Genomic DNA, 23,296 nt, shown 5'->3' on the forward strand with positions numbered 1-23,296 from the left:
AGGAACCTTGGGGGCACCTGGGTGGCTCAGTCAGTTAGGCATCAGACTTCAGCTCAGGTCATGATTTCGTGGTTTGTGAGTTCAAGCCCCCCGTTGGGCTCTGTGCTGACAGCTCAGAGCCTGGAGCCTGCTTTGGATTCTGTGTCTCCTCCTCTCTCTGCCCCTCGCCTGCTCATGCTGTGTCTCTCAATAATAAAAAAAAAAAAAAAAACACGTTAAAAAATAGATCTCTCTCTAGGGAACCAGATGATGGAATGGTCTGATTTTATTTAAAAAACTGGTCTGGGGCGCCTGGGTGGCTGAGTCCGTTGAGCCTCTGACTTTTGTCCCGGTCGTGGTCTCGCTGTTCCTGGATTCAAGCTCCATGTCTGGTTCTGTGCTGACTGCTCGGAACCCCGAGCCTGCTTTGGGTTCTGTGTCTCCCTCTTTCTCTCTGCCCCTCCCCCTTTCACACTCTTTTTTTCCTCTCAAAAATAAACGAACAAACATAAAAAAAAAATACTAGTTTTTTCAGAGGTATCGTTTAATCTCTGATTTGTCATGTCCCAAATTTGCTGACCAGTAATTTTCCATGCCTTTTCACAACCTTTTGTGATCTCGTTTTCTAGAAAGGTGAGGGAATTTAAGTTTCACGTCAGTTCTTAGCATACCGGATGATTTTATTCAGTTCTTGGTCTTCCACACCCTAATATTTTTTCTTTTAATTTTTTTTAACGTTTATTTATTTTTGAGACAGAGACAGAGCATGAACGGGGGAGGGGCAGAGAGAGAGGGAGACACAGAATCGGAAACAGGCTCCAGGCTCTGAGCCATCAGCCCAGAGCCCAATGCGGGGCTCGAACTCACAGACCGCCAGATCGTGACCTGAGCTGAAGTCGGATGCCCAACCTACTGAGCCACCCAGGCGCCCCAACACCCTAATATTTTTATTGTACATTGTAAATATGTTTGCCACACAGTCACCAATTTAAATTTTTTCTAAAATAATGAATGAGTTCCAGAAAGCAAATGATTGTTTAAATGCTTTTTTTTTTTTTTCTGAACATGCAAAACAGGAAAACTCCTCAACATGTTTCATTGCTCGGTTTGTGTTATCTTTCTATCTGAAAAGGTATTGATTGTATTCTCTTAAGAGTCAGAGAGGAGAGAGCTCTATTCAGTTAAATTGACTAATATTATTTGGACCAGGAGCCATAATTTTACAGTGAGAAGAATTAGTTCATCCGCTGCAGATGAACTAAATTAAGACAAACTTTGCAAGAGGCAACTATTTCTCATCCATCATGTAGAGAAAAGTTTGTTCTGCAGAGAGCAAGGCAGTAATTTTCTTATTTTGAATGCTCAGTAGAGGAATCATATGGCATATAAATGCTTGTAATATTATTTACATATTTACATTTTAACACAACAGGATATTCAAGAGAGTTGTACACTAAGGCCATGATTGCCATCTATGGTTTATTACTCATCCAATGGTAAAACAGGTACATTCTTCAAGGAAAAAGTCAATTATGTTTAGTGTTACATTTATTATTTTTGGTTTCTATCTTCCTCCTTTAATTTCTTTCACCTATGGGAATCTGATGACTTGGACAATCTTTTTTAATGGTTTCTTAATCCTTCTTTTCTGCTCAATTTTGACACCCAATTTCATAAGAAAACTGTCAATTCCATGTACCAATTTTCATTAAGACAGGATTTGTTTAAACCCTTGTATTTTTTGGCTTTGTTGAGGTATAATTGACAGTATAACTGTAAGATGTGTAAAGTGTGTGTGATGATTTGATACACACATACATTGTGAGAGGCTTTATACATCAATAAACCCTAGAATTATTTTGTCTATGATGTATCTTATTTGTAAATGCACTTATGATCATACAACCCAATTATTCAGTCCTCTATAGTGGTTCCTGCTACCTATGGAGGAATTCTCAAAGTCTTTAGCATGAAAGAAAGGATGCTCTAAATGACTTGACTTCTGCTTACCTTCCCATCGGCATTTTTTTACCAATCCTCACACGGAAGAAGAGCAAATCCAAGCCACTTACACAGTTTTTCTCTGCCCTCAGATCACTGTGGGTTTGCTGTTATTATTTCATATTCTAGCAGCACTCAGCTCCACACTTGTTTTTTGGGCATTTCATCCTCTGAGAAACCTGCCCTGATGACTTACTTCCCTTTCACTATTTCGCATAACTTTCCACCCCACAGCCATGCCACTCTATATTTCTGTCATGATTGTCATAGTGTATCACAACATTTACTTGCCTTGTTTGCTTCCCCAATTAGATCTGGGATTTTTATTTTTATCTGTATAGTACTATTGTCTGGAAGAATGCTTAGAAATTGGTAAGTAGTCAATACGTATTTTGAGTAATAAGATGAAGGGAAGAAAATAAGGTATCTGATAGCAGACCCATAATTTCTTAAATGTGTACCTTAGATACATCCATTCATTTTCTTAGTCATTCTGCTATATTTCATAAGCCTATTAAGAAAAAACAAGAGAAAATATTTAAAGGCTAAACTTATTAAGGATAATAGCTACCTTGATAATGTTGATTTTTAACCTTTTCTTTTATTTTTTATATCCTAATTATTATTACTGGCATTTTAGAGATTAATAAAATGAGGTTCAGGGATGTTAAATGCTTGTATAGTGCTAACCACATACACCTATTTAGAGAGATCAAGCCACTTCCCCATGGCCACACAATTAGTTTGTGTTTCAATTGGCATTTGCCTTCACTTACTTTGAATCTTAATGTTAAATTTGGTAAATGTAGCGAATAAATTTTTTTTGGATGGAAAATGGGAAGAAAATTTTTATAAGCAGTTAGAGTTGTAAGTTACCCACACTTGGCATTAATATAATATCAGCTAACCTGGGGTTGAAAATTTAAAAGTTTAATAATCAGAAATGATTATTTCTTTTTTGCATGTTGTCTACTATTTCTGTTTTAGGCATACACTAAGGAACATTTTCCAGGCTGCATCATCAAAAGGGCAAATAATAAAGGGAGGGTTCTTTCCATTTCTAGAAGACATATGCTAATAATTATATGGGTATTTGGATAAATGCATGCAGTATATGTGTATGCACACGCACTCGTAAGGCATCCAGAGATCCAGAACATGATAAATTTATCTGGAGCAGTTAAGCTGGTTTAAACTTATATCTGTCTCTGTCTTCTAACACCCAATCTTTTGGATTTTAAGAATACTTAATCCAAATTATATACTAAAATAAATGTATTAATTACCCAGTTGACTTTTAGATAGAAAAGAATCTTTAGGGGCCCGTGGGTGGCTCAGTCTGTTAAGCATGGGACTCTTTGTTGTGGTTCAGGTCATGATCTCATGGTTCGTGAGATGGAGCTCTGCATCGGTTCAATTTGGACATGGGGACTGCTTGGGATTCTCTCTATCCCTCTCTGCTGCTCCCCCACTCAATCTCTCCCTCTCTCTCTCTCTCAAAATAAATAAACTTTTAAAGAAATTTAAAAGAAAACATATTTAAAAAAAAGAAGATAATCTTTACTTTCTTTGGAATCTTCCTTTGTAAGTTATGTTAATATGCTTTTGTGGTAGCTTTGAAACTAATAGAAAAAAGAGGATCAAATAGTAGAAAATTATATGTGTGTGGGGGGGGGGGTCAAAAAATTGAGGAAAATTGAACACCTGGGTGGTTCAGTTGGTTGAGCATCTGACTTCTGCTCAGGTCATGATCCCACAGTTGGTGGGTCCGAGTCCCACACCAGGCTTTGTGCTGACAGCTCAGAGCCTGGAAACTGCTTCGGATTCTGTGTCTCCCTCTCTTTGCCTCTTCCCCCACGCACACTCTGTCTCTGTCTCTCCCTCTCTTAAAAATAAATAAACATTTGAAAAAAAATTGTTTTAAATTGAGAAAAATTACATTCAAGGATTATAATAAATGGTATTTCTCTGAACTTTTGATTTTACTATATACTGCCAATATATTTATTAATCACTAGTATCATTTGTTGATTATGAACCCCTTTTTCTCTCATTTCACTGTGGCGTACCAATAGGTTATATAGAGATTAAAGCCTGGGGTATATTTACCCTAACTTTTCACAATGTTACTTACTAATTCAAGTGTCATCATTTTTATACAGATTCACTATAAAATTAGTGATCTTAATATCTAAACTGATATTTAGATGGAAAAAGTGAACGGCTTCCAATTCAAGAAATCTTTAAAACCAAATATAGAATAGAAGTAGATAAGTTAATATACAAAATTTTCTTGGCTATTGGTCGAATCCCAGACTCTCTTTTTTCAGTCAGTAAAGAATATTTTTAAGGTTCAAAGACAAAATTAAATGTAAAAGCAATACATTAAGTAGCTAGAGTGCATTATATATTCTTTAGGTCACTAACTGACATTGAGCTTAAGATTTCAAATCAATTTATTTTGCAGGCTTGGAGCATAGATACAATTAACTAAAGGTCAGCACACATACTGAAAAGCATAGAAATCATAAATGTACATACCTATGAATTTTTGAAAATTGAACACGTCTGTGTAAACTGTACCCGGATTAAACACACACACACACACACACACACACACACACACACACACACACTAAAAAATAACAAACCTACACTTAAAATAATATAGGGGTTTCCCCCATGCTACTTTCTAGTCATGACCTTCCTCCAAAGGTAACCGACCTCTGGACATATTATAAAAGTATAATTTTTTCTTGTTCCTGAATTTTACACAGATAACATCACACAATTTCTATTTGGCTTCTTTCATTCTCATTTTGTTTAAAGATTTATTTATATTGTTGTATGTAGATGTGGCTTTTCATTGTCATTGGTATATGTCATTTAACTATGTGATTATACTGCAATTTTTACTTGTGGGCATTTGTGTAATCTCAAGTTTGTAAGTACTGTGAATGCTGAGTTTGTGAACATTCTTCAGCCTTTCTTTTGGTGATATTTTTGTTAGGTAAATACCTAGGAGTAGAACTTCTGGGCTGAAAGGCTTGCATAATCCCATTTCTAAAAAAATATTACCATTTTTTTCCAAAATAGCTGATGATTTTACACTCCCTTTACCAGTATACCTGAGTGCTCTTTGTTCCACCTATTATGAACTTGGTATTTTGAGCCATAGTATTTTTTTTTAAGAAAAAGAGCAAGCAAACACACATGTGGGAGAGGGGCAGAGGAAGAAGGAGAGAGAGAATCCCAGGCAGGCTCCACACCCAGTGCCTAGCCCCATGCGGGGCTCTGCTGGATCTCATGACCATGAGATCATGACCTGAGCAGAAAACAAGAGTCAGACCCTCTACCAACTGAGCCATCCAGGTGTCCTGAGTGGCTTCCGGTAGGATTCCCACAATGAATAATAAAATCTAGTCCCAGGTCCCTTAGAATATCCTGTTTTGTGAAATACCTATTGAAGTATTTTTGTCTATGCTTTTATTGTTTTATTCTTAGCTGAGTTTGTAGTAGTTATTTATATATTCAGAATAAATCCTTTATCAGATGCATGAATTGCAAATATCATCTCTATGTCTGTTACTTGCCTTTTTATTGTCTTCATGGTAGCTTTTCACAGTTCCATTTATAATTTTATAATCTTCATTGGTGGTGTTGTATCCTATAATATATCTTTTGCCTACTCTATGATTATGCAGATTTTCTCCTGTGCTTCCTTTTTTTCTGCCTATTATTTTACTCTTACCCTGGGATCTGCAATCTATATAAAGTTATATGGTGTTTATATTATGAAGAAGGTGTGAAGATTTTTTTTATTTTACATGAGCGTCTATTTGCCTTGTATCACTTATTAAAAGTCAATCCATTCCACATTCCAATGCATGATCACCTTCGTCATCAATCCCATAATCACATTTTGTAATTCAATATACATTGAACATCTGAGATGACGGATTCACAATTATAGATGCTTGAGGGGAAAGTTATAAAGATGAAATACTAATAATCCTAATGAAAGAGTCATATTAAGAAGTAAACTTAATATAAGACAGACCAATAAATGTTATAACAAAATCATTACAGAAGTGCTAAAGAAGCAATGTAGGTTATTTCTAGTAAATAAAAAAAAAAAGTCCTCTTGGTTCTCTTGAATATATGAGAATAGGAAAAGGCGTGCAGCTAGTTTCCCACTCCACCTTGATTAGGGGCATGTCTATCAGGAGGTAGAAAAGTCACGGGAAATGAAAGATTGGATATCACTGATAGCAGAGTATCAATGTAACACCAAGTCTTTTAGACTCACTTTTATAAGCTACATTTGAAAACTTGTAGCCGTTAAAATAATGCAAATTATATTTTAGGAGTATTTACAGTGGACAATAGACTTCAAGGGGAAGATAAAAGAAATAGAAGGATCAGCTAGGAAGTTTTCCAACTGACAGGAGGAGCCAGTTGGCCAGGACACAGAAAAGGAATGAGCACATTTTTAAGAAGCATTTTAAGGTCTTGAGGCCTTGGTGACTGATGAGTTATGAGAATGGGAATGAGGAATTTCTCACTTGAGCAATTGGAAAACTTAATGTCATTAACAACAAGGCACAGAATTAAGGAAAGTGCAGATCCCAGGAGGATGGTGACAAGAGGACAATGATGGTCTCAGTGTGTCATTGTAATAGGAATCAAACTTGGAAAAGAGCCTATACTTATAGTGCAAAATTTGAGATCTTCAGAATGAATCCCCAAAATTAGAATGAGAGCACACAGTGTGTTTGAATTTAAATTCAAACAAGAGTAAGAATTGAATCTTTTGCTATTTTTAGACACTAAGTTTTAGAATGGCTTGTTTTGGAGCAATGAATAAGCATAATAGTTTGTTTCTAAAGAAAGTGTATTGGTGTGTGTTTGTAGAATAAGGAGAAGGAAGAAGCTGAAATGGAAGGACAGAGGGAGAGACCGTACTCATCCATGGAGGGTTGAGAGGGAACCATTGTGATCTCACAAGTAGAATTCGTAACTTCATATGCTTAGAACTCAAGTTATTTTCCTGAACATTCAATGTTTATCTGTAAAAAATACATAAAATTTATGGATAGGTCTCAACATGTTGAATTGGAATCTGCTGTCATTTCAGTCTGATGGGAATTTCTCACACTGATTCATAGCAGTGATAGAGCAGGTGCTGCTGCGATCTGCACATTAATGGATAAAAGCCTTCCTCCAATTTAGTTATGACCTTTTATTTCCATTATAGAATGACACTTAATGGGCCTATATTCTTTCTGCAAGTGGATAAAATGCAAACTTAATTTAAAAAAAAATTAGCATTTGATCCAGTAGCTCTTGAAAGAGATGATATTTGAAATGTTCAGCATAATTATCTTTTTCTGCTTATCACTAATTATTTCATTCTGCTTATCACTGCTCTTTGCTCTTAAATCAGTAGTTCTTGTCAGTATCACATGAGTAAATCCCATGGAGTGGAAGTTGAACTTGTGACTTTCTTAAGAAATTTGAGGTAAGGGATTGAAAAGATTTAAAATGAAAACTGGCCTTTTTCCAAGAGACTCTTACTTAAATCTGAATCATCTTTGGAACCATAAATTTGTAAGGCATTATTCTGATAAATTCATTTTCCTGACACAAATTGTTGAACATCATGGTAATGCATTTGAGTCTACATATAGCTCACTTAAAATGGAATTGTTTATTTTCTTTATTTTTCCCAAGTGTTTTTCAAATAAGATTTAGGTTATTTTATACATTTAAATAAAAATGTAACATAAATACATAAATTAGAAGTAAGCGTTCACCTTTTTTTTCTCTTCCTCTTCCTCTTCCCTTTACTTCTCAACAATTCAATCCAAAAGCATTAGATGGAATGAAGTAAGCAATAGTGCATGAAGGTATGGGGAGCAGACGTCCAGAGATGGGTGTCAGAGTACAGACAGGCTGAAGGAGTGCCTAGAAAGGGGGTTTGAAGCATAGCTTCGCATGGGGTGTCAGAGCATAAGTTAGTGTGCAAGCCTTCTACACAAGAGGCAGCCCAGCAGGCAGTATCAGAGCCTGTGCATCATAAAGGAATATTCACCTCAAATGGCTATGAGCACAAGCAGTTGGATCTTGAATGAGATAAGAAAAGAGTCCACTGTGCCAGGGGGAAGGGCTGGCACAGAGTATAGGAGCTTGAGAAGATGATGAGGGTGACAATACAGGGACGTAAACCAAACAAGGTGTTGGAGCTTAATCGTGTCAAGGAGAATGGTGCATGAGAAGGGAAGCTTGACTTGGTTTGTTGGAGACAGAGAAGGTATCTGACTGGTAGGGAAGCCAAGAGTGGGGTGTTAGGACCCAAGTGAGGGGAAAGGTGTCCTCATGGTGCAGAGCTGGCCCCACAGGGATCATGGAGTCCAAGTATAGTGAGGAGGGCTTTCATGGAGCATGGTATAGCCTGGTTTGGGGCATCAGAATCCAAGGGAGTGAGCAGGGCTTTCATATAGGGGAAAGACTGATGTGAGATGTCACAACCTGATAAAATTTTTAAAAATATCAATGCAGGGTATTAAGCCCATGCAGGGAGGCAGGTCTACCTTGAGTGTTTGAAGTAGACCAGAATGGGCTAAAAAGGCAAATGGCATAAGAGGGGTACCATTTTAGAAAAACTGAGAGGTATAATAAGGTCATTCACAATAAGGTAGCCCAGTGTAGAGGGTCAGAACCCAATTGAGGTGAGGAAGGCTTTCACATGGGGTCAGCTATATGTGAGGTGTTATGAGGTGAGGTATGAGGTGTTATGAGGTGAGGTATGAGGGCTATGAGGAAAGTATCTACATAGGGCAGTGGATGCCAGTATATAATAGGGGAGAAGAAGGAAGAACCTGACAGATAGGAACTGAATTAAATGATCTAAGGGGATATCTTTAGTAATGGGAAAATGGAAGCAATGTCACCTGATAGCATGAAATGAGAAGTTCCTTCCTGCAAAAGATGTATAACCTGTATCTAAACATGGGGAAAGATCAGACAAACCCAAATCGAGGGACAGTCTACAAAATAATTGGACTATAATCTTCAAGGTATAAAGACCATTAAAGTCAGGGAAAGTAAAGAGCTTTTCCCGACTGATGGAGCTGAAATGCGATTAAATATACCACACTAGTTAGAACTGGATTTTTGAGATAAAGAATATTATTAGCACAATTGGAAAGATGTGGATGGAGTTTTAAAATTAGATGTTAGTAATGCATCAGTGATACTTTTCCGATTTTGATGGTTGAATTGTTGTTATGTAGGAGAAGAAACCAAAGTTGATGCAATATCATATCAGCAAATTTTTCTCAAATGGTTCAGAAAAAAAAAACAAACCTCTGAATAGCATTCAATCTTTTGGTAATTTTGAGATTGTTCCACAATGAAACAAATGAAAAGTAAGAAAGAAGCAAAGAGAAACCAAGAATATAAATGAAATATTGTGCTAAGGGTAAGGATATTTAAAAAATCCATCACTTAGTATGGGCAACTCTCAAATACAGTTTCATTGTTCTAGCCAGGAGAGAAGAATCTGATTGTTTGAAGTATATTCTAAGGTTTTTCAAGTTCTCAATTTGTCTTTGTGTTTCACTAAAGTGCAGTAAGTTTGTGTGAGCAAATAATACCTAATTAATTTTTCAGAAACGTCTAAGCATGTTGATCCAACGTACAAAACTATAATTTGTTCAGACTCTTGAATCACATTAAAATAATAGTAGGGAATTATTTTCAAATAATCCTTATATTTCTGGATAAGTAATTAATGCCTCAAGTATATGATTTTAACGTATGAGTCTCTATTCTTTATATGTTCATAGACAATCCCTAGACTTTAGAATAATAATTGATTTGGATATTTCTACCTTCATAAAATGGAAAAAAAAACATGTACAACTTGCAGAATTTTAATAATAATTAGCTATGGAGGGCCACAAACATGGATCTAATGTCTAATGTGGACACGTACAAATAGATTTTTATTGATATATTCATATATATCCATATATGATGTGATGTGCTAGGAGATGAGAACCTATCTCTCTGTATGGATATAGTTACAGATATATAGATATGTATATATCTATCCTTTGGGCATATCACGTCACAGACTCTCACAGCTCATATTTAATTGTTGCTATTTTTAAAGGCTTGAATTCTGAAAAACACTGAATGAAACTACATTCAGAGTAGCAGACAATTCTGAGCTATTATTAAAACATAACAATTGTTAAAACATTTCCCTGAAGTCTGTGTACAGGAAGTCTATGTACAGGAAGGTGTGACTGGAATGACTAATACCCTAGCAAGCTGCCCATTATGCTTTCCTGGGGACAGATGGACTATGTTGTTTGGAAATTGATATTTGGAATGACTCTCAGACCTTATATGATGCTAGCTAGCCATGTGGATGTCGTCTAAAAATCATTTTGATTTTATACAAATGAATGGCCAAAGTTGTGGATTCTATGAATAAAAATAACATTGATGTTTACTTGAATATGCATTTATCTTTGAAGATATATGCCTCACTTTAAGTTGAGGTATTCTGCTAATAGATACTATATTAGTCAACATTTTGAAAATTAGCTTGTATTTTAAATTCTAACAAGGGAGTTTGTTTTGAAGAAAAAATCTGTTTGCTTAAAGTCAATAATAATGTTTTAACGTATCTAATGCATAACACAAATCCAGATGTTTAAGTATTGAGCTCATATAAAGTGATGCAAACCAGGATCTATTCTGATGAAAAGCAATTATTTTCAAAAGATTAGATAGAATTAGATACTAATCAGATTATTCTTTTTACTATTAATGCATAATGCAGTTATGAATTTTAAAATAAACAATTGTCTATTCTTTTTATTCATTTCTTATGTATAAAATTAGATAATCTTTAATTATATGCCAGGATTTAGGGACTTAGTGTACCAAGAGAAATGTCCCTGACCTCAAACACTTTTCTGTGTCCTAGAGAGACATTCCAATAAAAAGACATACAGAAACAATATACATGTCATGAGAGAGATATGAAACATGCACAAGGTGCAAGTAGAGTCTATTAGAGACATCGCCACTGACCAAGGTAATAGATAGCAAATTCCAGGCACACGTGGCAGGGGAGCTTCTCCTTGAAAAACTGGTAAGAGTCTCATAAAAAGGAGAGAGGTATGTAGCGTGATCCATTGAGAGGGAGCATTGAAGAAGGTGATCCACCCACGAGCACAAGCACAGAGTTGGGAAAGGATCTCACATTTAGGCAATAACAAGAATTTTGGGTCAGTTGGATGGCTGAAAGGCAGGGCAGTGATAGAAGGTGAGTCTGAAACACTAGGCAAGGTCAGTTCATCACAGGTGTTTCATGACATAGTAATAATGATGGCCATGTAATTTTTCATCCAAATAAGGACACATCTTAAGAGTAAATGGGGAACAGTTAATGATAATGCTGACATAATAAGCTTAAATCAAGTCACTGTTTAGCAAATTAGATGAATGATCACGTGATCTGTTAAGGTTAGGTATTATCCTAATGTGAAATCTTTTAAAAATTCTAATTAGGAATCAGATATTTAAAGAGTGTCTTGTCTACTCTTGAGCAACAATTATGCTGAGAAGATGTGCATAGATCTTAGACCTTTTGCAGAGTTGCAGTAAGCTGGGAAACATCTGGAGCAATTTTACATAGGCAAATTCTCTAGCAGCTAAAAGGCTGATGGGACTTGAGCCTTCAAATTGAAGAAAGATGTAGGGGAAAGCTACATAGACTTGCCAGCCATCAGAGTAGTATTAGGGAAATAACTGCACGGAAAGGGTTATTGCAGCTTTCAAATTTACTTAAAGGAAATATTTGTGGTAGTTAGATACTGAGAAAATCTGGCTTATCATCACTGTACCTGAAAAACACTTAGGCCCTAGAAAGTGAAATTGTGTGAGTGAAATTGAAGAGCCCCTTGGTTTATACTAGATTTGTCCTATCATCGCTTAGTATTATATTCCACTTTACCTGTTTAGTACTTAAAATTCACAAAAGGCAAACCACAAAGTCGGTTCCTTCTCTGCTTCTGCCATATTAACTGTAAACAGCTTTAGATTTTTATTTTTAAAGGGAAGAGAGAACTTGACTTAAGAGTATTCCACTGACAGCTTCATAGTGCCCCATATAGCCTGTTTTATATACACTGGTGAATCTTGATTTTAACTTTAAGCAATTAAACAGATGTGGGTTTCTCAGCACCATTATATGAGAAATCAGAGAATTCGGTATTGTTTTCCCACTTATTCTACAGGCACATTTGTTCTGGTTCTCAGATTCAGTTGGTAAATTGGTTGGATTCCTAGCTAGACACTCTCCATAAAGAAGGCTGACAAATTTAGTTAATGTATGATCAGTAGGTGGTTTATAGATATGCCATATTCTATTTCACATATCAAGAACTGTCAGAATGGAAACTTTTCCAAAGGCTCTATGAGAAGAGAAACAGCTGGTGACCCAGAGTTCTATTTCCCTAACACAAGTGTAAAGCAATTTGAAGAGGCTCTTTCAGTTGCATGTTTTTAAAGAACCATGCTGCAGACAGTTGCCATTACAGGCTGTTACAGGGACCCCTGTATCGTGACTCTCAGGAGGAGCTGCTGAAGAACTTCTAGCAAGAGCTTCTGAGATCTGTGACCCCCAGGGAGCAATGCCACTGACAGCTGTGGGAACTGTCAGGAATAGCGGAAAGAACTAGTTGGAGACATCAGCAGTAGTTACAGAGAACAACTGACCTGTTTCCTGGGACTGAATAAAGGGACTGATGAAAACTGCCATCACTGAAAGAAGAAACTTAGGTAATCATCTGCTTAGGGAACAATTGTGGTTAAACACTTCATAGAATCTGATGGGGTATGAGACTAGAAACTCTTTTTGGGAACATAAAGTCACTTGACTCCTTTTTATAAAGCATACAAAGACTCCTTATAAACCCACACAAAGGTAGTGAGTTACGCATGAGCATTACTTTATCAAAGTTATTGCCCAGTTTAGGAAATTCTCCTACGTTGGGTTTAATCTAATTATGTCTATGAAATTATTGCTAAACAATTAGGCATACAAAGAAATGTACATGTGAAGGAAAGAAATCATTATTTAAATAGTATTGGAATTCAATGTTACCTTCCAAAGAAATAGTTTTAATAACTTCAAACATCTAGGTATGCCTGGGTGGCCCAGTCAGTTAAGCGTCCAACTTTGGCACAGGTCATGATCTCACAGTTTGTGGGTTCAAGCCCCATGTCAGGCTCTGTGCTGACAGCTCAGAGCCTGGATCCTTTGGATTCTGTGTCTCCTTCTCTCTCTGCCCCTTCCCTGCTCATGCTCTGTCTCTCTTTCTCTCTCAAAAAATAAATAAACATTAAAAAATGTTTAAAAACCATATAAACCAGTAAAATTCATGTAAAATTATAGCAATAATAATTCAGTTATTCTAATATTCAAAAACCTTTCTTGTCTCATGACTTTTGTGCTCATGATTCCTTGTGTCTAGAGCATTAATTTTCTCTACACTACCTGCTTAATTCCTATTCATCCTTCGTGTGTCTGCTTAAATAACACCTCTTCACCAAAGGTTTCCCTCACCATAATTATCACTTGGCACTCTTTTATTTCCCCTCAAAGCACATATCAAAAATACATGATTGCATACTTATTTTACTTATATTTGCTTTCACTAAATTGTTAGCTGCATTAGGCCAGGATCATCTTGTTTGTTTGTTTGTTTGTTTGTTTGTTTGTCAGGTTTTACTTAATGCCAGCAAAGTGTTTGTCTGACTTGGTCTTTGGTAAACATTTATTTGACATATGAATAAAATCTGTTTACAGAGTTGCCACAGAAATTAAAAATCATCTTCAGAATTCTTTTTTCAAAATCTATTTATTTATTTTGAGAAAGAGACAGCATGAGTGGATGAGGGGCAGAGAGAGAGGGAGACAGAGAATCCCAAGCAGGCTCTGCACTGTCAGAACAGAGCCTGACATGGGGCTCAAACTCAGGAAACCATGAGATCATGACCTGAGCTAAACCTAAGAGTCAGATGCTTACCTGACTGAGCCACCCAGGCACCCTATCATCTGCAGATGATTTAGAAAAAATATATATGAATGTTAAGAATATCGTGCTTCTTGGTCAAAATTAACATCCTAGACTAAAGGATTATGGGTAGGTGAAGCATATTGTGGAACAACGCTAGATTCCTTGGTCCTCAAATCCATGATTTCAACAGCATCCTGGGTTCCGAGAGACTTACCTCTAACTGAAAGATAACTGTGAATAACTGGACTGGAACTTCCTAGGAAGATTGACCCTTTTGTTCAGATATTTTACTCTGGATTTTGGGTGACATCAGAATTTTCCCTTTTAAAAATCTCTTTATTCTAGCTGATGAAGAGACAGTTGGAGGATGTATGGCTGGTTCCCTCACCTTCAGCATCCTCCTCCAATATCCAAAATAAATATCACATGTATAAGAAAAAAATCCAATAAGGAATTTTTTTTTTAATTTTACCAAAGTATTTAATGAAGACATGTCTTGGGAGAGGGTGAAACAAAACAGGGTATGGAAATCACCTCTACTAAAAAACAGGGAACTGTGATGTTGTTCCTTTTCATGGATTTTACATTCTCTTACTTTTATTAGCACATATTTTCCCAGAAGAGCTTTGAGATTGAAACACTGAGTTGGATTTAGAACATTGAACAGCTGAGTTATTACTGAGGAAATATGATTACATTGAAACCACCAAAATAAATCATACATAGAAATGTATAAAAATGGATCTTTACATTTACATATGGGGGATGTGTCTGTGCCTGACACCTGATTACAAAACACAGTGAAGGTTAAAGAGAAGGAAGAGTGGTTTTTCTGTTTTATATTATTTTCATCCTGTGCTAGAGTTGTTCATCCTGTGCTAGAGATATTAAATAATATCTTGAGAACATAAGTAGGAAAATGTATGTAAACCAACCTCAGTTTGATTCTCCAGCCCCACTTTTTATGCCATTTATTTTATTAAAACGTTACCTTTGTCACCCAAATCAGTTCACCACTTCCATAAAAAATAGAAAAAAAAATACACACTTCAAGAAGGTTTTCTGAAAAGCAGAAAAAAACATGATGAAAAAGACCTCAACCCTATTTAATTCTTTTTTTAAACATTGTTCTAATTGTAACGTTGAATAGAGGGATAATTCTAAATTATTTTGTATTTGCTCATAAATATAAATGCCCATATAAATGAAGTGACTGAAGAGGTTTATAACAAATATGAAAATCACTGAAGCATGTTAAATAAATATAATCAATACTGAAAATTATCTAATATACCAATTATCAAGTTATACAAATTTTATGCCACTCTATACTATACAATTATAAAATGAAATTTCTAAATTTTGCATAAATTTCATTAGGTCACTTAACTTAGCAATAATCCAGGGAAAAAAGACCTGTGTTTATAGCTGGCTAAACATGAACATGATATAAATGATACAGATAAAATATACAATTAAGTTGCATTACTATAATATAATGTGGAGAAAATGGGAAATATATTTTCTGTTATATTTGGTACTAATCAGCATACATCTAGCTTACTATGTTTAATTTGAAAATTCACATTTAAAAAAAAATACTGCACAAATTTGAATAGAATGGATGGTGAGGGTTAATACATTTGAAGGATTCAAGAATTATTAGCTTTTAAAAGAGTAAGACTAAGCAGAGATTTTTTTCATATATTTGAAGGGCTGCCATATAGAAGTATGCAGTAACTCATTATCCATTATTCTCAAAAGCATTATAAGTATTGGCATATGAAAATAATTAGGAAGGAAATTTTTGTTCAAATTAGGAAAAAATTAAAAACCTATAATAGATTTTTAACTCCTTGAACACAGATACATGTCTTAACACATCATTATGTCCTCTTTAGTACTTGGCATATTGCCCTTCACATAAAAGTACCTCAAAAATTAATGTTGAATCAATGAATGTATTAACAGACATGACTGACCAATAATTAAATAATCAGCAGTGGTAGGAAGTGAGTTTTCTACTGTAGAGACTACTGAAATAAAGGCTAAATGAGTATCAGATTGGAATGCAATGCAGGTGGTGGTTGTAAAATATGCCTCATTGTCATTTGTGCCTTCTAATCACCATCTAAAACCCATCTTATTTTTGTGTAGTGTATTATGTTATAGATCAACATCTATTAAGTGGGAGGTTTGCATATTTTACTCCTCCACACCTTAAAATAGGAAGATATATTGGTTATGAGCACAAATGTTGGTATGAGGTAGAGTTGGTTCCAAGCCTAGAATACCACATACAGATGTGTACCACACATCTGTAGTTTGGTTGTTTCCCTCTATAAGTGTGGATTATACCAGTAGGAAACTTTCTAGGGTGTTGTGAGAATTAACTGATATTGCATTTTCAGTCTCAGGCATAGAATAAGTTATTGGCATAATGTACCTCTTATTAATTACCTTCTGATTTTATGTCTTTTAAGTTGTTCACTTGATGATAACACATGCTTACTTTTGATTATATTGTCATTATAAACCCATCTCTTTCGATTATCATTTCACAGTACTTAGTAAACATTTTTTAAACAATGTGCTTTGTACAAAGCAGGTGGTAATTATGTGAATAGATTTGTGGATACTTAAAACATGGGGTTTCCACTACAACTTATGGTAGTGTAGATCAGCCTCAAAAAGGACACACATTTCACTTGTTTGCCCACAGACGTTAGCAAGGTCTGAAGACTAAGTGGGCTCTTAATAAACACCTGTAACACTGGAATCCCCTCTTTCTGCTCTACCATTTTTAAATAGCTATTATGTGGGACAGACTAAAACCTCATCGGGTAAAATGATTAAAAAGAATTGCCTTAGAGACAAGGAGAGTTTTCTTAGAACTAGAGTCAGGGTGTAATAGCATCCTGAAAGCTTGGTAAGGCAAGAGGCAATAAAATGTTAGGCCAAATGATGACACACTGAATGGAACAGTGTCTTAATCAAAAGAAGGAAAGGGCAGGGTAGTCTGAGTGCGAAAGGAAAGAGAAGTCAAAAAATGAGAAAGCCAAAGCTTGAACAAAAATACTTAAATCAGTGAGAGAAACTGTTGGAGACTATAGTTTCCTCTGAAAGCTAAGACACCATTTCATATGCTTTCGAAATCTATAGGAGGAGATGAAAGTATATGATGTTAATAATAACAGTGAAAGTACTCAAGCAAAAACAGTCAGTATGACTGATAATAAAGAACACTAGATCCCATCTCACCAGTGTGCTAACTGAAAGTCACAAAAATGTGTAATTATTATTAAGGTCTTTAAACTCAGTAAGTTTTCAGGCAATTGTGTGAGTGTGTTTGCAGACATGCTAGGTCCTGCTATCTGGAAATAAAAGACTTTACTCAACAGTAGAACAATTAAATTTCCTTTATTAGTCAAAATCAGTTCCTGGAAATCACAAAAGAAAAGGAAATTAAGTGTTTCTGTTTTATATCATTAATAACTCTATGAGTAAAGTTTGTTCGAAAGTAAAAGCAAAAGTTTGAGAGAGAGAAAGTGAATGTGAACTCTTTCTATTAAATATTGATTGAATTGATTGCTAATTTCCTGGATCATGACAAGTCGGAATTTACAGTTGGATTTTTTAAAATATAGCTTGCAGATTCATATCTGCTTAAACATCATAACTTCAAATTTTCTAACAGTTTGGGGAATTTTTTTTTTTTACGATTAACCATTGGAAATGGTGTCAGTAAAAGGTTAGTGCAGAATTGCCTATGGTAAGAATGTACATGGCCCTTCCACAACCATGTATTTGAAATGTATTTAAAGGAAATGAAATATACAATGAAAAAAATGGTCTTCAAAAACAGGTTTCAGAATAGAAAAGAAGGATTGAGTCCCAGTCAAGAATTCAGTTAAATTCTGGGGTGCCTGGGTGGCGCAGTCGGTTAAGCGTCGGACTTCAGCCAGGTCACGATCTCGCGGTCCGTGAGTTCGAGCCCCGCATCAGGCTCTGGGCTGATGGCTCAGAGCCTGGAGCCGGTTTCCGATTCTGTGTCTCCCTCTCTCTCTGCCCCTCCCCCGTTCATGCTCTGTCTCTCTCTGTCCCCAAAAAAATAAAAATAAAAAAAAAAGAATTCAGTTAAATTCAAAGTAGCTTCAAATCTGAGAAAAAGCAACATTTATTGAAACCACACTTCTTAATGATTTGCATTGTGTTACAGACAGCATTTTTTTTAAATTAATATTTATTTATTTCTGAGAGAGAGAGAGAAATTGAGAGAGGGGCAGAGAGAAAGGGAGACACAGAATCCAAAGCAAGGCTTCAGGCTCTTGGCTGTCAGCACAGAGCCTGATGGGGCCTGGACTTCATGGATTACGAGATCATGACCTGAGCCGAAGTCGGACACTTAACGGACTGAGCCACCCAAATGCCCCCAGACAGCATTTTAACGTGGGATGTAATGATAAAGACATAAACGTTTAATTAGATGATTATTTTTTTCTAGCTTCTTTCACTGGCTACTATAAGAAATTGATGATGCCAAACAACAAAACAGTGAGGAAAAGACTAGTACATACAATTATAAAATAAAACCATTCCTCTACTGTTTGACTACCACTTTGAAACAAATTAGTTGTTTGAGAGGATCTCAACTATATAATTTTCTCCATTCTGTTCTTCCTTTAGTTACAAATACAATCCACAAGAGCAAGATAATTGAAGTGAAGGGAAACCAAGTGATGTCCAAAATGGACTTGGAATTACTCAAGAAGTTACTTATCGTTATCACGTTGAAATAGATGCCTTTAAGCCACACATTTACTTTATCACAGAGAACATATTTAGCAAAGAATGACTCTGTAGACTTTCTCTTTGCAAATACATAATGAAGATACACAGTTCTTACGGTGATAAAAATTTTACATAATATTTCACTTGAAGCCTACTTAATATAAACCTAGCAAGTACATTCACTTGACAGTAGGCTTGTGGGATAGCAGGAGGGAGACCGTGGTGATGGAACAATTCTATTTTATGATTGTGGTAGTGATAACACAAAACTATACCTGACAAAGTTTCATAGAATTACACATGCACAGTTATGTAAAAATGACATAAAATTTCATAAAGCTACAAAATACACACATACACACACAGGCACGCGCGCACACACACACACACACACACACACACACACACATGAGTGCACTAAAAATATGCACATGGAACCTGAATAAGCTCTGTGGATGATACCAATGTCAGCTTCCCGGTTTTGACATTGTATTTAATTTTGCAAGAGCCTAACATTAGGGCAAGCTTGATGAAGAGTAAATAGGTCCTCCCTGTATATTTTTTGCACCTTCCTGTGAACCTATAATTATTTAAAAATGAAACTTGAGAAAAGAGGGAGAAAGAAAAACTTTGAACTCTTTTTCATATCTTGTTTTATATAATAGAATTTTAAAATTGGGGCGCTGTGTGGTTGTCGGTTAAGCATCCAGCTTCAGCTCAGGTCATGATCTCACAGTTCGTGAGTTAGAGCCCTGCATCTGGCTCTGTACTGACAGCTTGGAGCCTGGAACTTGCTTTAGATTCTGGTCTCCCTCTCTCTCTGCCCCTTCCCCTCTTGAACTCTGTCTCTCTCTCTCGAAAATAAATAAATGTTAAAAAATTAAAATAATTAAAAACACTTACATTTTAAAAATCAGCACCAATACCATAAAAGCAAATTAATCAATGTTAAGTTTTGACAGTTCCTCACATAATTTTATTTATTTTCTTATTTCCGGTTAGTTTTAGGTTGAAAACAAGGTCAAAGTTTTGTTTCTGGTAGATATTAAGTATTTCTCCCTCTTTTTTGAAGTTAAATAGGTGATAGGGATTAAGGATTTCACCTGTGATGATCACCAGGTGTTCTGTGCAACTAATGAATCACTAAATTGTACACCTGAAACTAATATTATACTGTATGCTAACCAACTGGAAATTAAAAACTTTAAAAAAAAATAAGAATTAATTCCCTGGAATTAAAAAGTGTTAAAAACTTAAATTCTAAAAATCAAGCAAACAGGAAAAACTCCAGCCCTTTATATATTTGAAGATTCACCAAGTTCCCTTCAAGAGTCTATTTCAGTCTAATTTGAACTAATCAGACCCATGTTGATTCCCACAAATATGTACGATATTTCAAAGCATAACTTGGTTGTGTGTTCGGGACAGTTAGCAACAATAGAAGGATCTCTCTCTTTCTCTCTCTCTCTCACTTTCTCAACTTTTTGGTAGGTTTTGCCTACAGTTTGTTTATGGACTTGAACTTTCTTTTGGACATGATTTAATTTTTTAATTCAGTTGTTTGCTATTACATTCTAACTTTTTAAATTGAACATTGACATCTTATTCATTCATTCTTATTTAAAAGTAATTCATTGGTTGTTAATATTTACCGTATAAGTTTGTCATAATTTCTAAGGACTAAATAATTTCATATAAAACACCTAGCCCAAGGACTACAATGTGTGTGTGTGTGTGTGTGTGTGTGTGTGTGTGTGTGTGTGTAAGGGCATTTAAGTTTCAATATACTGTGCAGAACCAGTTCTCATCAGCCTTGGATAGTTAGTTAGCAGGTATCTCAACACAGAACGACTGACCTAAAATAGGCCATCATTCCCCTTTGTAGATGTTACGATTAAACTTATATGTTAGCTTGACAAGGTAAGGGATGCCCAGCTAGCTGGTAAAATATTATGTCTAGGTGTGTCTACGAGGGTGTTTCTGGAAAAGTTTAGCATTTGTATCTAGACCAAGGAAAGAAGATCAATGTGATTGGGCATCATCGAATACGTTAGGGACCTGAATAGAACAAAAAACTGGAGGAAGGGAGAATTTCCTGTCTGTGCTTGAGCTGTGAAATCTATCTTCTGCCCACATTGGCTCACCTGGTTCACAGGCCTTCAGAGTCAGACTGAATTATACCACCAGCTTTCCTAACTAAGCTTCTAGCTTATAGATGGCAGATCATAGGACTTCTTGGTCTCCAAAATCACAGGAGCCATTTACAGTAAATCTCCACTTATGCCTATCTCTATATATCCTATTGGCTTTGTTTTTTTTCTGGAAAATCCTGACTAATACAGCAGAGAATAGTAATAACATTTTAAACTATATTACTATGTCTTTGTTTGAAATAGCAAAACCAAATAAACAAAAAAAAGATATTATTGCTCTTCCTGGAAGCTCTCAACAAAATATTCAATAAAGGTAATTGATAAAACTAAAATCTTACAAGAAGCGAAAGTAAATTCTGGCCTTTCTTTTGTCCATGTCAATGATGTATGCACAAAATAAATAGCTATAGGAAGGCACTATACCAGGGTATATATTCCGGTAGTTCATAAAATTAAACGTACATCCCCATACAGTTGAGAGTTTTAGAAAAACTTCACACAAGAAATGGAATTTAAAGATATCTTTGGGGAAAAAAAACTAATCTTTCTTCATTACCTTTTGATAAGAGGCCAACATATACTATGGTTGTTCTGTTTGTTGTTTTTTTTTTTTTTCCTTTTCGTTTCTGCCGTGACTGTACTCTATCTGCTTCAGGGAAGATGAAAATAACATTTTTTCCAAATAAACTACAATAGGGTACAAGTCATATTTTCTTACTGGTGAAACATAAAGGACAAAGAATGATCAAAATAAGAAAAGCTAACATAGACTTAGCAAACTAATTATAACCATTGCCTTTAGCAGATAATATTTCACATTTATAATGGATTCAAATATTTATCAATATAGCTATAGATTTTGGATGACCTATGTTATTTTAATAAGAAAAGACATTACTCATTCATAAATATATTTATCACATTTCCTGAAATGTGACTTCTTTTATTGATTTTTAAATAGAAGAACGGAGCCTGATGCTTGATAATACATCTTGCTGTGATAGATTTTTCTTTACATATCGGATGGATGTTGGACTGTAAGATAGATAATTGGTAGGTTTAGATCTTTTTACCATAATTGATGCAAACTTTCTTTTTAGGTTGGATTGAAAGAGTTTCTGTTGTATATGAGTGGACAGCATTAATGCATTTTTTTAACTTCTAAATGATTGGAATGATTAAGGAAATATACCAACTATGTTTCTTAGCACTGTATCGTGCTTATCAGGCCAAAAACAAGTGATATGGAGAAGCAGGCCATTGTCCCTTTCTTACAGAGTTTATAACTTAAAGTAGGGAGACATGATTAATGTGACTGGATCTCTATTTTCAAAAGATACTAACACTTGCCTTTCCTCATACTTCCCAGTGAAGAAATAACACTGTTTTGCGACTCAGAGAAAGACAAGTTATTGGGCATAAAATCCTTTAATTGTCAAACAATGACCACTAATCTTCAATGTATACCCACAATTCACTTCACTTTTCCCTCTTCTCAGTGGAAGAGATATAGCCCTTATTTTGCCAGCCTCTCATTTGACTCCTGATACTGTTCACTCCATGAGTAAACTTCATAAGCCTTCCCAAACATAAAAATATTTGTCTTTTGCCCCTTCTAGATATCCCAATATTTTCCTGCTCTTTCAGAAAAACTTCTTGAAAGGAATCTATGCTTATGGACAGACTTCCATGACTTCCTAATCAATGTGAATCTGAAGAATGATCCCATTCCACTAATAAAATTGTTTTTACCAACGTAATTAATAAATCTCTATTGTTGAAATAAAGGGGAACTTTATAGGTTTATATTAGTAACTTATTTGCACCTTTAGTAAAATGTGAAAGAGTGGACCATTCCATTTTTGAAACTACTCTGTATCCTTTCTTGGCCACTGTTATTGCTTTAATTTAAACCATTGTTAATATTATTGGACTTGTATCCAAAACCTATTGCAGTATCTACATTTTCTAACCTTTTGTACAAAACTTTCAGAATCTTTTTTTCTAAAGTCATACCTAATAACTTCACTTACTTGCTTGAAATTCTTCAAGGCGTTCTTTATACTCCGAAGAGTAAAAACCAAATACCATGCCAAAGAAAATACTTTGTGATCTGAACCCTGTCTATCATTCCAGCTACATCTCCCAAGACTCCTTTATATTTACTCATACTCAAACATTCTTAGACTGTTGCACAGCCAAAGATGTCAAGTTATATAACAACTTTATTTTATTCACTAGAGAGTTTTCATTTCTTTTACTTTTCTG

This window comes from Prionailurus viverrinus, chromosome B1, assembly GCF_022837055.1.
Source record: "Prionailurus viverrinus isolate Anna chromosome B1, UM_Priviv_1.0, whole genome shotgun sequence".
Lineage (NCBI taxonomy): Eukaryota > Metazoa > Chordata > Mammalia > Carnivora > Felidae > Prionailurus > Prionailurus viverrinus.